The sequence below is a fragment of the Mobula hypostoma genome, chromosome 5 (assembly GCF_963921235.1).
Source record: "Mobula hypostoma chromosome 5, sMobHyp1.1, whole genome shotgun sequence".
Classification (NCBI taxonomy): Eukaryota; Metazoa; Chordata; class Chondrichthyes; order Myliobatiformes; family Myliobatidae; genus Mobula; species Mobula hypostoma.
Window position 1 is genome coordinate 9,614,629 of NC_086101.1, and position 14,098 is coordinate 9,628,726.

The window sequence follows — 14,098 nt, forward strand, 5'->3', positions numbered from 1 at the left end:
TGATGGAGAATATTCTGAGAGACAGGATTTGTGAACATTTGGAGAGGCATAATATGATTAGGAATAGTCAGCATGGCTTTGTGAGAGGCAAGTCGTGCCTTACGAGCCTGACTGAATTTTTTGAGGATGTGATTAAACACATTGATGAAGGTAGAACATAGATGTAGTATATATGGATTTCAGCAAGGCATTTGACAAGGTATCCCATGCAAGGTTTATTGAGAAAGTAAGTAGGCATGGGATCCAAGGGGACATTGCTTTTTGGATCCAGAACTTTGCTTGCCCATAGAAGGCAAAGAGTGGTTGTAGACAGGTCATATTCTGCATGGAGGTCGGTGACCAGTGGTGTGCCTCAGGGATCTGTTCTGGGACCCCTTCTCTTTGTGATTTTTATAAATGACCTGGATGAGGAAGTGGTGGGATGGGTTAGTAAGTTTGCTGATGACAGAAAGGTTGGGGGTGTTGTGGATAGTGTGGAGGGCTGTCAGAAGTTACAGCGGGACATTGATAGGATGCAAAACTGTGCTGAGAAATGGCAGAAGGAGTTCAACCAGATAAATGTGAGGTAAACAACAGGAATTCTGCAGATGCTGGAAATTCAAGCAACACACATCAAAGTTGCTGGTGAACGCAGCAGGCCAGGCAGCATCTCTAGGAAGAGGTACAGTTGAAATTTCAGGCCGAAACCCTGACGTCCTGACGAAGGGTCTCAGCCTGAAACGTCGACTGTACCTCTTCCTAGAGATGCTGCCTGGCCTGCTGCGTTCACCAGCAACTTTGATGTGTGTTGCTTACAAGGATGCTGCCTGGATTGGGGAGCATGTCTTATGGGAATAGGTTGAGTGAACATGGCCTTTTCACCTTGGAGTAACGGAGGATGAGAGGTGACCTGATAGAGGTGTATAGGATGATGAGAGGCATTGATCATGTGGATAGTCAGAGGCTTTTTCCCAGGGCTGAAATGGCTAACATGAGAGGGCACAGTTTTGAGGTGCTTGGAAGTAGGTACAGAGGAGATGTCAGGGGTAGGGTTTTTTTACGCAGAGAGTGGTGAGTGCGTGAAGTAGACTGCCGGCAACAGTGGTGGAGGCGGATACAATCGGGTCTTTGAAGAGACTTCTGGATAGGTACATGGAGCACAGAAAAATAGAGGGCTATGCATCACCCAAGGTAATTTCACAGGTAAGGACATGTTCAACACAGCTTTTTGGGTCAATGGGCCTGTATTGTGCTGTAGGTTTTCTATGTTTTCTGTTTTACTAATTTATGGTCATTCTAATGTCTTTGTACCATACTCCTGTCACAAAGCAACAAATCACACGTTATTTCAGTCAGTGATGATAAACCTGATTCTGATTCTGAGTAAGGACCCAACCTGGACAACCCCACTTCCCACACTGAGTGACCATTTTAATTGAGACACCTGTACACCTGCTCATTAATGCAAATATCTAATCAGCCAATTATCTGGCAGCAATCTGATGCATAAAAGCATGCTGATGTGGTCAAGGGGCTCAGATGTTGTTCAGACCAAACATCAGAATGGGGAAGAAATGTGACCTTGACTGTGGAATGATTGTTGGTGCCAGATGGGGTTGTTTGAACATCTCAGAAACTGCTGATCTCCTGGATTTTCATGCAAAACACTCTCTAGAACAGGGGTTCCCAACCTTTCTTATGTCATGGACCAATACCATTAAGCAAGGTGCATGGACATCAGAGTGGGCATTCCCACTCTACAGTTTATAAAAATGGTGGAAATAACAAAAGAAATCCAGTGATTGGCAGTTCTGTGTTTGAAAGTGCCTTGTTAATGAAGGGGGTCAGTGGGGAATAGCTAGACTGATTCAATCGAATGGGAAGGCAGCAGCATCTCAAATAAACATGCACTACAACCATGGTGTGGAGGCGAGAACTCTGAATGCTCAGCACCTTGAACCCTAAAGTGGATGGGCTACAGCAGAAAAAAACGAACATACACTCGTTGGCCACTTTATTACGTACGGGCAGTTTTATAGGAAAGAGAAAATGTTTTATGAGTAAGTGCTTAACATCACTAAACGGAAAGGATGCAGAAAAGATTTACAAAGAGATGTCAAGTCCTGAGGGCCTGGTTATGGGGAGAAGTTGTGTAGGCTGGCAGGAATGTAGGAGACTTAGGGTACACTTTCTAGAGGTGTATAAGATGACGAGGAGCAAAGGCAGAGTGCATGTACATAGTCCTTTTCCCGGGGAAGCAGAATTAAAAACAAAGGACCTAGGTTTAAGGTGAGATGTGAAAGATTTAAAAGGCACCTGGGGGCAACCTCTTCATGCAGAGGCTGGTGTGTATATGTAATGAGCTCCCAGCAGCAACTTTTAAATGACATTTAGAAAAGTGATAACTTGAGACCATAAGGTATAGGAGCAGAACCAGCCCATCCAGCCCATTGTGTTTACACTGTTATTCAATTATTGATGATCTTCTTTTCAACCCCCTTTTCCTGCCTTTTTCTTGTAACCATAAGCCCCCCCACCAACTTTACCAATCAGGAACCTGTTCGTATTTGTCTTAAATACAGCCAAATAAACTTGTCCCCCATAGCCCTCTGTGGGAACAGATTCACCACCCTCTAGCTGAAGAAAATTCTCCTCATCTCTGTTCTAAAAGGATATCATTTGTTCTGAGGCTGGGCCCTCCAATCCTTAGGGAAACAAACTCTCCATGTTCACTCTATCCAGGCCTATCAGCGTGCAGATACCTAAACAGAAGCAGTTGAGAAGGAGAGGGGCACATCGCTACCCACCATTGAGGACATCTTCCAGAGAAATGGCCTCAAGAAGATGTTATCACCATTGGGAACATGCCCTCTCCTTAGTAATACCATTGAGAAGCCTGGAGACCCACACTCACTGTTTCAAAAACAGTTTCTTCCCCTCTGCCATCAGATTTCTGAGCCTATGAACATTACCACAATACTCCATTTTCTTGGCACAATTGGTTTGTTTTTTTGTAGTTCATATCTTCTCATGTACTGCTGCTACAAACAATAAATTTCATTATCTATATCAATGATTATAAATCGAATTCTGTTTGAGACGTGCACACACGCGCGCGCGCGCGCACACACACACACACACACACACACACACACACACACACACACACACACAAACACACAGATGGACAGGGATGGACACATAGCCTGGTATGGAAATACCGATGCTTTAGAACAGAAAGTCCTATAAAATGTAATGGATTCAGCCCAGTATATCATGGATAAGCCATTGAGCACATCTACATGAAACGTTGCCTTAGAAAAGCAGCATCCATCATCAGAGATTCTCACCACCCAGGCCATGCTCCTTTCTCACTGTTGCCATCAGGTAGAAGGTACAAGAGCCTCAGGACTCATATGACCAGGGTCATGAACAGTTACTACCCCTCAACTATCAGGCTCTTGAACCACAAGGATAACTACACTCATCTATTGAGATGTTCCCATTGCCAATGATTTCACTTTAAGGACATTTTTTCATGTTATTTTAGGTTGTCATTATTTATTGCTATTTATTTATATTTGTATTTGCAGTTTGTTGTCTTCTGCATTCTAACTGATCTTTCAGTGATCCTGTTATAGTTACTATTCTATGGATTTGCGGAGTACACAGACACAGACACACACACAAACACACACTATATGTGCTGTCTCTTGTGTCTTCACACTTGGAGATAACCAGGCAACAAGCGATCTATAACCACTGCATTACATGGACAAAGGCCGGAGGGGCCACAGACACACTGGTGAATAAGAAACACACAGGTAACTGCAGACCAGGCACACACAAACCCACACAGACACAGCGACACATCACAGAGCTACAGCACTGCCTAGTAATCCCACTGCTGTGGTTGCTGATGCACAAGTCATTGCAAATCAGGGCAGGTAATTGGTGCATGTTTGCACTGCTGTTTAATCTGACCGCACCTCTTCCAGCTGTGGTGAGTCAGCACCGAGGGGGTGCGACCAATTTGTTTCTCTCCTGAATGGGCCGAAACTTTCAGATCCCGGTAACAATTTCTGTACTCCCCCGACAGCAAGCAGTATCCTGGGGGTGTCCCGATTCACAAACAGTCATCCAAAACCAGAAATGCAGCACGTCTCCATAAGAAGCATAAAGTTTTTATTTTGGGTGTTTCCAAAGCCTGACAGATGGGAAAGGTTTTTGAATGTGGAGCATAGAAAAGTACAGCAGAGTACAGCCTCTTTGGTTCTGAATGTTGTGTTGATCCTTTAACCTGCTCTAGGAGCGGCCTAACCCTTCCTTCTGACATAGCCCTCCATTTTCCTTTCATCCATGTGCCTGTTTAAGAGTCCCTTAAATGTCCCTAATGTACCTGCCTCGACCAGCTCCCCGGGCAGTTCCATGCAGCCACCACTCTCTGTTAGAAAGCCTACCTCTTACATCCCCCAATGCTTTCCTTCAATCGGCATAATGATTCCCCACTGTACTCGCCATTTCTGTCCTGGGGGAAATGGCTCAGGCTGCCTACTCAATCTGTGCCTCGATTCATCTTGTACATCTCTATCGAGTCACCTCTCATCCTCCCTTACTCCAAAGAGAGAAGGCCCAGCTCATTCAACCTACCCTCATAAGACATGCTCTCTAATCGTGGGCCTGGATTCGACCCTGACCTTGAAGGCTGTTTGGGGTCAAAGAGCGGGGTATCATTACAGTTAGCGTAACTTTTACAGCGCATTCAAAGCTAAGAATCGGTGGAGTCATTCTTTCCAAATGACTAAGAGAGAGCGTAAGTTGCAGGGTCACAGATAGAAGGCAATGGGGCTGATGCTCAACTGTAGCCAATATGGATGTGATCCTGGGAACTAAAGGGTTAACAGACAGGGATTTTCCCTCAGGGTGGACACAGCTAATGTGAAGGGTTAGGATTTTAAGGTGATTGGAGGAAAGTACAGGGGGACAAATGGATGCTTGTTTCACACAGAGAGTGGTGGGTTTGTCGAGCATCCTGCCAGGGGTGGTGATGGTTGAGGCAGATACACTAGGGACATTTAAGAGACTATTAGATAGGCACATGGATGATAGAAAAATGAAGGGCAATGTAGGAGAGAAAGGTTAGATTGATATCGAAGTAGTTTAAAAAGTCAGCACAACATTGTGGGCCAAAGGGGCCCTATGTTCTCTGTTCTATAATCTTTGTTATGTGTTCTGTGTTGCTAGAAGTCTGAAACAAATCCAGAAGGTGTTGGAAATATCTGCCAGGTTCAGCAGTTTTTGTTATCAAGGACCCTCACCATCCAGGACATGCCTTCTTCTCATTATTTTTCATTTAGGAGGAAGTACGGAGCCCGAAAACACACACTCTACATTTTAGCAACTGCTTCATCTCTGCCATCAGATTTCTGAATGGAACACTACCTCACTCACCTTCGGCAATATTTGTTCGATATCTTTGTTGTAACTTATAGTAACTTGATATGTCTTGCCCTGTACTGCTGCCACAAAACAAATTTCAAAACAAGTCAGTGATATTCATTTGCCCTCTCAATCTCATTCTCCTGCCTTCTCCCCGTAATCTTTGATGCCTATACTAATCAACATCCTATCAAACTCTGCTTTAAATATATCAGAAGACCTTTCCTCTGCAACCATCTGTGGCAAAGAATTCCACTGATTCACCACACTCTAGCTAATGAAATCTATCTCCGTTCTAGATGGATGTCTGTCTATTCTGAGGCTCCGCCGTCTGGTGTGAGACTCTCCCACTATTGGAAGCATTCTCTTCACATCCACTCTATCCAGGCCTTTGAATATGCGACAGGTTTCAATGAAGTCACCCCTCATTCTTCTGACCGCCGGTGAGTCAGGCTTAGAGCCATCAAGCACACCTCATACGTTAACCCTTTCATTCGCAGGATCATTCTTGTGAACCTCCTCTGGACCCTCTCCAATGCAACACATCCTTACTCAGAGAAGGGCTCCAAGTCAGCTCACCCTATTCTCAGTGCTGTCAGACCAACGCCTTATAAAGCCTCAGAGGTTAGTTGGCTGCTTTGAAGTGCCCATGGTGGTCCGAGTGTGTGAATAGAATTGGAGCAGTTCATGGGCAGGTAAGGAGCAGTAGGTTAAAGGGCAATAAGTGGGAATTAAGACTAATTGGAATACACTGGGGGCTAACACTGACTCCATGAGCCAAACAACCTCCTCCTTATCGTAAGGAAGTTTTCATCTTGATTGGGAGGGGAGTACGACAGAGGCTTTGCTTTATCAGTTTATTCATTTATTTGTTGTCACGTACACCGAGATACAGTGAAAAGCTTATCTTGCGTACTGCTCGTACAGATCAGATCATGGCACAGTGCATCGAGGCAGAACAAGGTAAAACAGAGGAGCAGGTGGCCTTTCAGCCCATCGAGTCAACTTTGCTATTCCATCATGACTGATTTGTCCATCGCAACCCTATTGTCCTACCTTCTCCCCATAACCGTTGACACCCTGACTAATCCAGAATCTATCAACCTCGGCTTTACATATACTCGACGACCTGGCCCTCACAGCCGTCTGTGGCAACAAACTCCACAGAATCACCTCCCTCTGGCTTCGGAAATACCACCACATCTCTGCTCTGTGGGGAAGTGTTTGTTTTCTGAGGCTGTGTCCTTTGGCCCTGGACTCCCCCACTGCAGGAAACATCCTCCCTACATCCACTCTACCCAGGCCTTTCAACAGTTGATAGGTTTCAATGAGATTCTCCCCTCGTTCTTCTGAACTCCAGCAAGTAAAGACCTAAAGCCATCAAAAGCTCCTCATATGTTAACCCTTCCTTTCCTGAAATCATTCTCATAAACCCCCACCCCCACCCCCTTTCTCCAAATCCAGCACACAACATAACCTTTCTCTGATAAGGAACCCAAAACTACCCACAATATTCCAAGTGTGCATGACCAACGCCTTCTAAAGCATAGTCATGTAAAAAACTACTGTTGTGCAGGTAAACAATAAAATACAAGATCATAACGAGGGAGAATCTGATGACAATGGGATCAGAAGGGGCTGGTGATAGAGGGATGTGGTGGGGCCAGAGGAGGTTACGGAGGGAGGGGCAGGGCAGAGGGAACAAAGATTCCTGAAGAGGCCAGTGGGGTACAGAATTTCACAATCTCACATCAGCCACGGAATTTCCAGCAGCTCCCCTCCCTCTCAAACAGCCCTGGAGAACAACAACTGGCCAACAAGGAGTGGGTGAAACATTAACCAGCACCACACAGCTACCAGCCTGATCTGGGACTCAAAGGAAAGGCCAAGCCCTCGTGGCCTACCATGACTCCATGGCAACTGCTCAGTGGAATGGAAAACCATAGAAAAAGTTATTTCCCGATCCCTCACGTCAGAGTTGAAAAGATTCCGGTCTTTTCCATTACCTTTTCGGCATGTTCCTCCAGTTTCAGACTTTAATCCACCTCTCCACCAGGATTTAGTCACTCTTCTGTTGTCAGGCTTGTCTTCATTTGCCAGGTCCTGAGCTCTGGGAGCCCCTCCTTAAACCTCTCCACCTCTCTACCCCCCATTTAGACTCCAACTTGCCACCATCTGCCAGGGGAGGAAGTCTGACCCCAGCCTGGGCTTCTGCACAGCTCAGGACCTGTGATCACCCCACAACTCTCGACAGGGTGAGCAGAGCAATGCGGTTTCCCCTGGCTGGGTGTCCAGAGTTAGGGATCGGAATCAGTTTTATTATCACTGGCATATGCTGCGACACTGGTGGTGTCTCAGAAAGGCAGCATCCATTATTAAAGACCTCTAGCACCCAGGGCATGCCCTTTTCTCACTGTTATCATCAAGTCGGAGATACAGAAGCCTGAAGGCACACACTCAGCGATTCAGGAACAGCTTCTTCCTCTCTGCCATCCGATTCTTGAATGGACTTTGGAGCTTTGGACACTACTTTATACTTTATTGTCGCCAAACAATTGATACTAGAACGTACAATCATCACAGCGATATTTGATTCTGCGCATCCCACTTTCTTTAATATACAGTATTTCTGTTTTTGCCCATTTTTTATGAATCTATTCAATATACGTAATTGATATACTAGTTTATTTATTATTATGTTCTATTTTACTTCATTTTTTTTTCTCTCTCTCTGCTAGATTATGTACTGTATTGAAATGCTGCTGGTCAGTTAACAAATTTCACGTCACGGTGATAGTAAACCTGATTCTGATTCTGAATCTGTTGCTATGCGACAGCAGTATATTGCAATACATAACATAAAGCTATAAATTACAAGAAAGAGTATATATAACAATTACTGTAAATTAAATAGGCAGTGCAAAGAAAGAGAACAGAATATAGTGAAGTAGTGTTCATGGGTTCAATATTTGTTCGGAAATTGGATGGCGGAAGGGAAGAAGCCGTTCCTGAAATGTTGAGTGTGTGTCCTCAAGCTCCTCTAGCTTCTTTTAATGCTAGCAATGAGAAGGGGGCATGTCCTTGGTGAATTAATGATGGATGCACCTTTTTGAGACAGCGTCTGTCCTTGCTGCTCGGGAGTCTTTGCCCATAATGGAGCTGACTGAGATGACAACTTTATGCAGTTTTTACTTTATTGATCCCGAGGGAAATTGGTTTTCGTTACAGTTTTCGGTGACATACCAAGTGTCCTCAAACTCCAGATGAAATATAGCCGCTATTGTGCCTTCTTTGTAACTACATCGTCATGTCGGGCCCAGGACAGATCCTCAGAGACGCTGACACCCAGGAACTTGAGAATGCTCACACCTTCCAGGCTGAGTCGAGAAGAGTTTACTTCACACAGCTGGGCAGTGAGTCGACGTAGTTCTCCACTCAAGAAGGCACTGAGGCTTATTCACTGAAGATGATCAAGTCAGAAGCATGGACCTACTAAGGTAATTGAGCGATGTGTGGTTAATGAAGGGAGTGTCAGTGGGGTGGAAGAACAGTTGTAACCTCACTGTATATTGATTAGAACTCTGTCTCTGCTTCCTGTCCTCTGTGGTTGGAGGGCAGTGGGCAGGGAAGTTCCACGGGCCTATCAAACATAAATGCTGAGAAGTTCCCAAAATATTAATAAATTCAAATGTTCAACCTAAGTACATGCAGTCATTTTTATGAGTTAATTTCCTCCCTCTCTTCACTTTTAATAACTGCTTTTTGAGACACAAGCCATACAGTGATAACTGACTCTTTGACACAATTGGTCAATTTCGACTGAGGTTTCCACCTCAGCTAGTCCCATCTTACTTCAGAGATACAACAACGTAACGGGCCCATCCTGAGGTACTGTGAGCTGCTTTGGGCCCCTTATCTGTGAAAGAACGTGCTGACGTTGGAGAGGGTCCAGAGAAGGTTCACAGGAATGATTCTGGGAATGAAAGGGTTAATGTTTGCAGACTGTTTGATTGCTCTGGGCCTGTACTTGGTGGAATTCTGAAGAATGGGGGCGGGGGGAATCTCATTGAAACCTATTGAATGTTGAAAGGCCTCGGCAGTGGTTGTGGTGAGGATGCTTCCTGTGGTGGGGGATTCTAGGACCAGAGGGCACAGCCTCAGAGGTATATCCCTTTAGACCAGGGAAGAAGAGGAATTTCTTTAGCCAGAGCATGGCCAATCTTTGGAATTCATTGCCACTTCTGGCTGTGCAGGCCAAGTCATTGGGTATATTTAAGCAGAGATTGATAGATTCTTGATTAGTAAGGGTGTTAAAGGTTACAAGGACAAGGTAATAGAATGGTGTAAGGGAGGATAATAAATCAGTCATGATGGAATGACAGAACGGACTTGATGGGATGAACAGCCGAATTATGTTCCTATGTCTTATGGTCTGTCAACCCTAAGAGCCCAGGGTGCCCAAGTACACCCAATCACAATTTGCCAACCTTGGCTCATAGCCCTCTAAACCTTTCCTATTCATGGAGCTGTCCAAGTGGCTTTTAAATATTAATGTACTGTACCTGTCTCAACCACTTCCTCTGGCAGCTCATACCACATACTGGCCATACTCTGGGTGAAAAAGTTACCTCTCTTAAATCTATGTCCCCAAGTTGTGAATCCACCAACCCTGCAGAAATGTCAACCTCTCTATACTCCCCCTTGAAAACTCTGGAAGATTACCCCTCATTCCCCTGCTCTGCATTGAAATCAGTCTCAACCTCTCAATCTGTTTCTTCATCATTCACTTCCCCATGTCCCTACAAGGTTCAAGATTGTTTAATGTCATTTCCAGCACAGAGTGTAAAGGAGAACAAGATAATTGTTATTCCGGCTCCCATGCAGCGCAAAAAAAGAAACACAATAGGATAAAGAACACAATAGTAATTTTAAAAGCACAATAAATATAAATACATAAGACAGCTTAGGTACATAGATGTCCATAAAGTGACACCAGCTCAGGAGTGTCTGCACCCAAGGTGAGTGACAGTAAGTGATAAAGTAGTGGTGGGAGGGATGGGATGAGGAGGGGTGGTCAGTCTTACTGCCTGGGGAAAGTCACTGTTTTTGAGTCTGGTGGTCCTGGCGTGGATGCCATGTAGCTTCCTCCCTGATGGGAGGGTGACAAGCAATCCGCGAGCAGGGTGGTGGGATCCTGGCCCTTTACCTGCACCTTTCGATATCTATGCCCTTGATGGTGGGCAGGCTGGTGCCAGGGATGCGCTGGGCAGTTTTGAATACCCATTGTAGAGCCTTCCTGTTCGAAGTGTTGTCTCCATAGCGAACAGCGATGTGGCTTGTTAGGATCCTACAAAACCTCCTCTGCATGCTTACCAGCTTTGTAGTATATTTCTTATATTTGGGCAGCCAAAAAATGAACACATAACTCCAAATGTGGCTTCAACAATGTTTTATTCAACTGCAACATAGCATCCCGAAGTCTCTCTATACTTAATGCCCTGTTTGATGAAGACTACCAGGCCAAACGCCTTGCAACACATACAAACTGCTGGAGGAACTCAGAAGGCCAGGCAGCCTCTATGGATAAGAGTAAACAGTCGACATTTCAGGCTGAGACCCCTTCTTCAGGAGTAGCCAATAGCCTTCTTCACCACCCTGCCTACCTGTGATGCCATCTGAAGTGAACCATGTACTACAACTCCTTGGTCCTTCTGTTTTACAACATTAGAACACTCCAGAAGTCCCTGCCATTCACTATGAATATCACACACTGACGTGTCTTAAAATGGCAGCGTGGTAGTCTAGCAGTTATTGTAATGCTTCACAGTGCCAACGATTACTAATCAGTGTTCAATTCCCACTGCTGTCTGTAAAGAGTTGGTACAGATGGCTAACTCCTGCCTCTATTTCTTATGTTCCTATGTTCAAAAGCAGCAAAAATCCAGGTATCAGTGAGAACACCTGGCCTTTATATTGAGGAGTCCTGGTATAAATGAAGACGTGTTTTTTTTATATGTTAGAACATTAGAACATTTGAGAAAGCTTTTGACAAGAACAGGATAGTCAGCCCAACAAAGCTCGCCGAATTCCTATCCACAAAGGTATGGGAGATGCAATAAAAATAATTGTTCTTTTACGATCACAACAATTTTTTTCTATTTAAGCTTCCCATGCTTGTATGTAAACTGATTTAGTTTATAATGGAATATAATTTTAAAGTAGTATTAGCCTGTTAAGTGCCACTTGAATGACCACAAGACCATAAGATGTAGGAGCAGAATTAGGCCATTTGTGCCATTAAAGCACGCGGTATTGGGGGTAAGGTATTGGTGTGGGTGGAGAATTGGTTAGCAGACAGGAAGCAAAGAGTGGGAATAAACGGGACCTTTTCAGAATGGCAGGCAGTGACGAGTGGGGTACCGCAAGGCTCAGTGCTGGGACAACCAGTTGTTTACAATATATATTAATGACTTAGACGAGGGAATTGAATGCAGCATCTCCAAATTTGCGGATGACACGAAGCTAGGTGGCAGTGTTAGCTGTGAGGAGGATGCTAAGAGGATGCAGGGTGACTTGGATAGGTTAAGGTGAGTGGGCAAATTCATGGCAGATGCAATTTATTGTGGATAAATGTGAGGTTATCCACTTTGGTGGCAAGAACAGGTAAGCAGATTATTATCTGAATGGAGGCCGATTAGGAAAAGGGGAGGTGCAACGAGACCTGGGTGTCATTGTACACCAGTCATTGAAAGTGGGCATGCAGGTACAGCAGGCAGTGAAAAAGGCAAATGGTATGCTGGCATTTATAGCGAGAGGATTCGAGTACAGGAGCAGGGAGGTACTACTGCAGTTGTACAAGGCCTTGGTGAGAGCACACCTGGAGTATTGTGTGCAGTTTTGGTCCCCTAATCTGAGGAAAGACATCCTTGCCATAGAGGGAGTACAAAGAAGGTTCACCAGATTGATTCCTGGGATGGCAGGACTTTCATATGAAGAAAGACTGAATGAACTTGGCTTGTACTCGTTGGAATTTAGAAGATTGAGGGGGAATCTGATTGAAACGTATAAAATCCTAAAGGGATTGGACAGGCTAGATGCAGGAAGATTGTTCCTGATGTTGGGGAAGTCCAGAATGAGGGGTCACAGTTTGAGGATAGAGGGGAAGCCTTTTAGGACCGAGATTAGGAAAAACTTCTTCACACAGAGAGTGGTGAATCTGTGGAATTCTCTGCCACAGGAAACAGTTGAGGCCAGTTCATTGGCTATATTTAAGAGGGAGTTAGATATGACCCTTGTGGCTAAAGGGATCAGGGGGTATGGAGAGAAGGCAGGTACAGGGTTCTGAGTTGGATGATCAGCCATGATCGTACTGAATGGTGGTGCAGGCTCGAAGGGCCGAATGGCCTACTCCTGCACCTATTTTTATGCTTCTACACCTCTATGAGTCTGCTCTGCCATTTCATGATGGCTAATCCATTTTCCCTCTCAGCCTCAATCTCCTGCCTCCTCCCCGTATCACTTCATGCCCTGACCAATCAATCTGTACCTTAAATATGCCCAGTGACTTGACCTCCACAGCTGCCTGTGGCAACAAATTCCACAGATTTTCCATCTCTGGCTAAAGAAATTCCTCCTCGCCTCCGCCCTAAAAGGACACCGCTCTATTCTGAGGCTGTGTCCTCTGGTCTTAGACTCTCCCACCACAGGAAACATCCTCTCCACATCCACTCTATCAAGACCTTTCACCATCCGATTGGTTTCAATGAAGGCACCCTTCACTCTTCTGAATTCCAGTGAGTAGAGACCCAGAGTCATCAAATGCTCCTCCTATGACAAGCCTTTGAATCGCGGAATCATTTATCATTTTTTGTAAACCTTTGAACCCTCTCCGGTGTCAGCTCATTCTTGTTAAGATAAGGGGCCTAGAACACACACACACGCACACACACACACACACATACTGTAAATGAGTTATGTAACGCACTACTTAATTATTTAAATTTATGGTAATGTTATGTCCGTGCACTGTGTTGCTGCTACAAAACACCAAATTTAATGCCAGCTAACTCATTGGTAATAAATCTGATTCTGATTTGTTTCTGGGATAAGTGGGGTGGAGATGTGTTGCTGCTGGAACACTGCACTATGTTTCCTCATACCATTGCCATACACCCTGATCGACCAGGCCATCAAGTAGCAAGGGGGCAACCGTTCAAAGCCAGTGTTCCCTCCATTCCCTGTGCACCACCCGATAGGAGATACTCTAGTGCAATATGTGGGTGAGCAGGGTTTGACTCAGGCAGCAGAGACCAAGAATGTCACGATGCCAACTAAGCAACGAGAAAGAAATTAAGAGAAACCAAGAGAAAGCGAAAATTCATATAAAAAAGGTTTTGAGACTGAAAAGAACAACAGTAACCCAGAAAGGCACAGGAAAAGTAGAAAGTCAACTCTTATTCTTTCGATCACAATTTCTACTCCGAGTGTACCATTTTCAGTCCAGGCCGCAGATTGAATATATATTGTACTCTGCTTCTTTCAATATTGTTGTTTTTGAACATGAGTGAGAGTTCACTCTGATTATAGAGATTAAAGATCAGCTTTATTTGCCATCTGTGCATAGAAACAGGCCAGGTGAGTGGGAAAGGTAAAGGGCTAGAGAGGATCTGGTAGGAGAGGA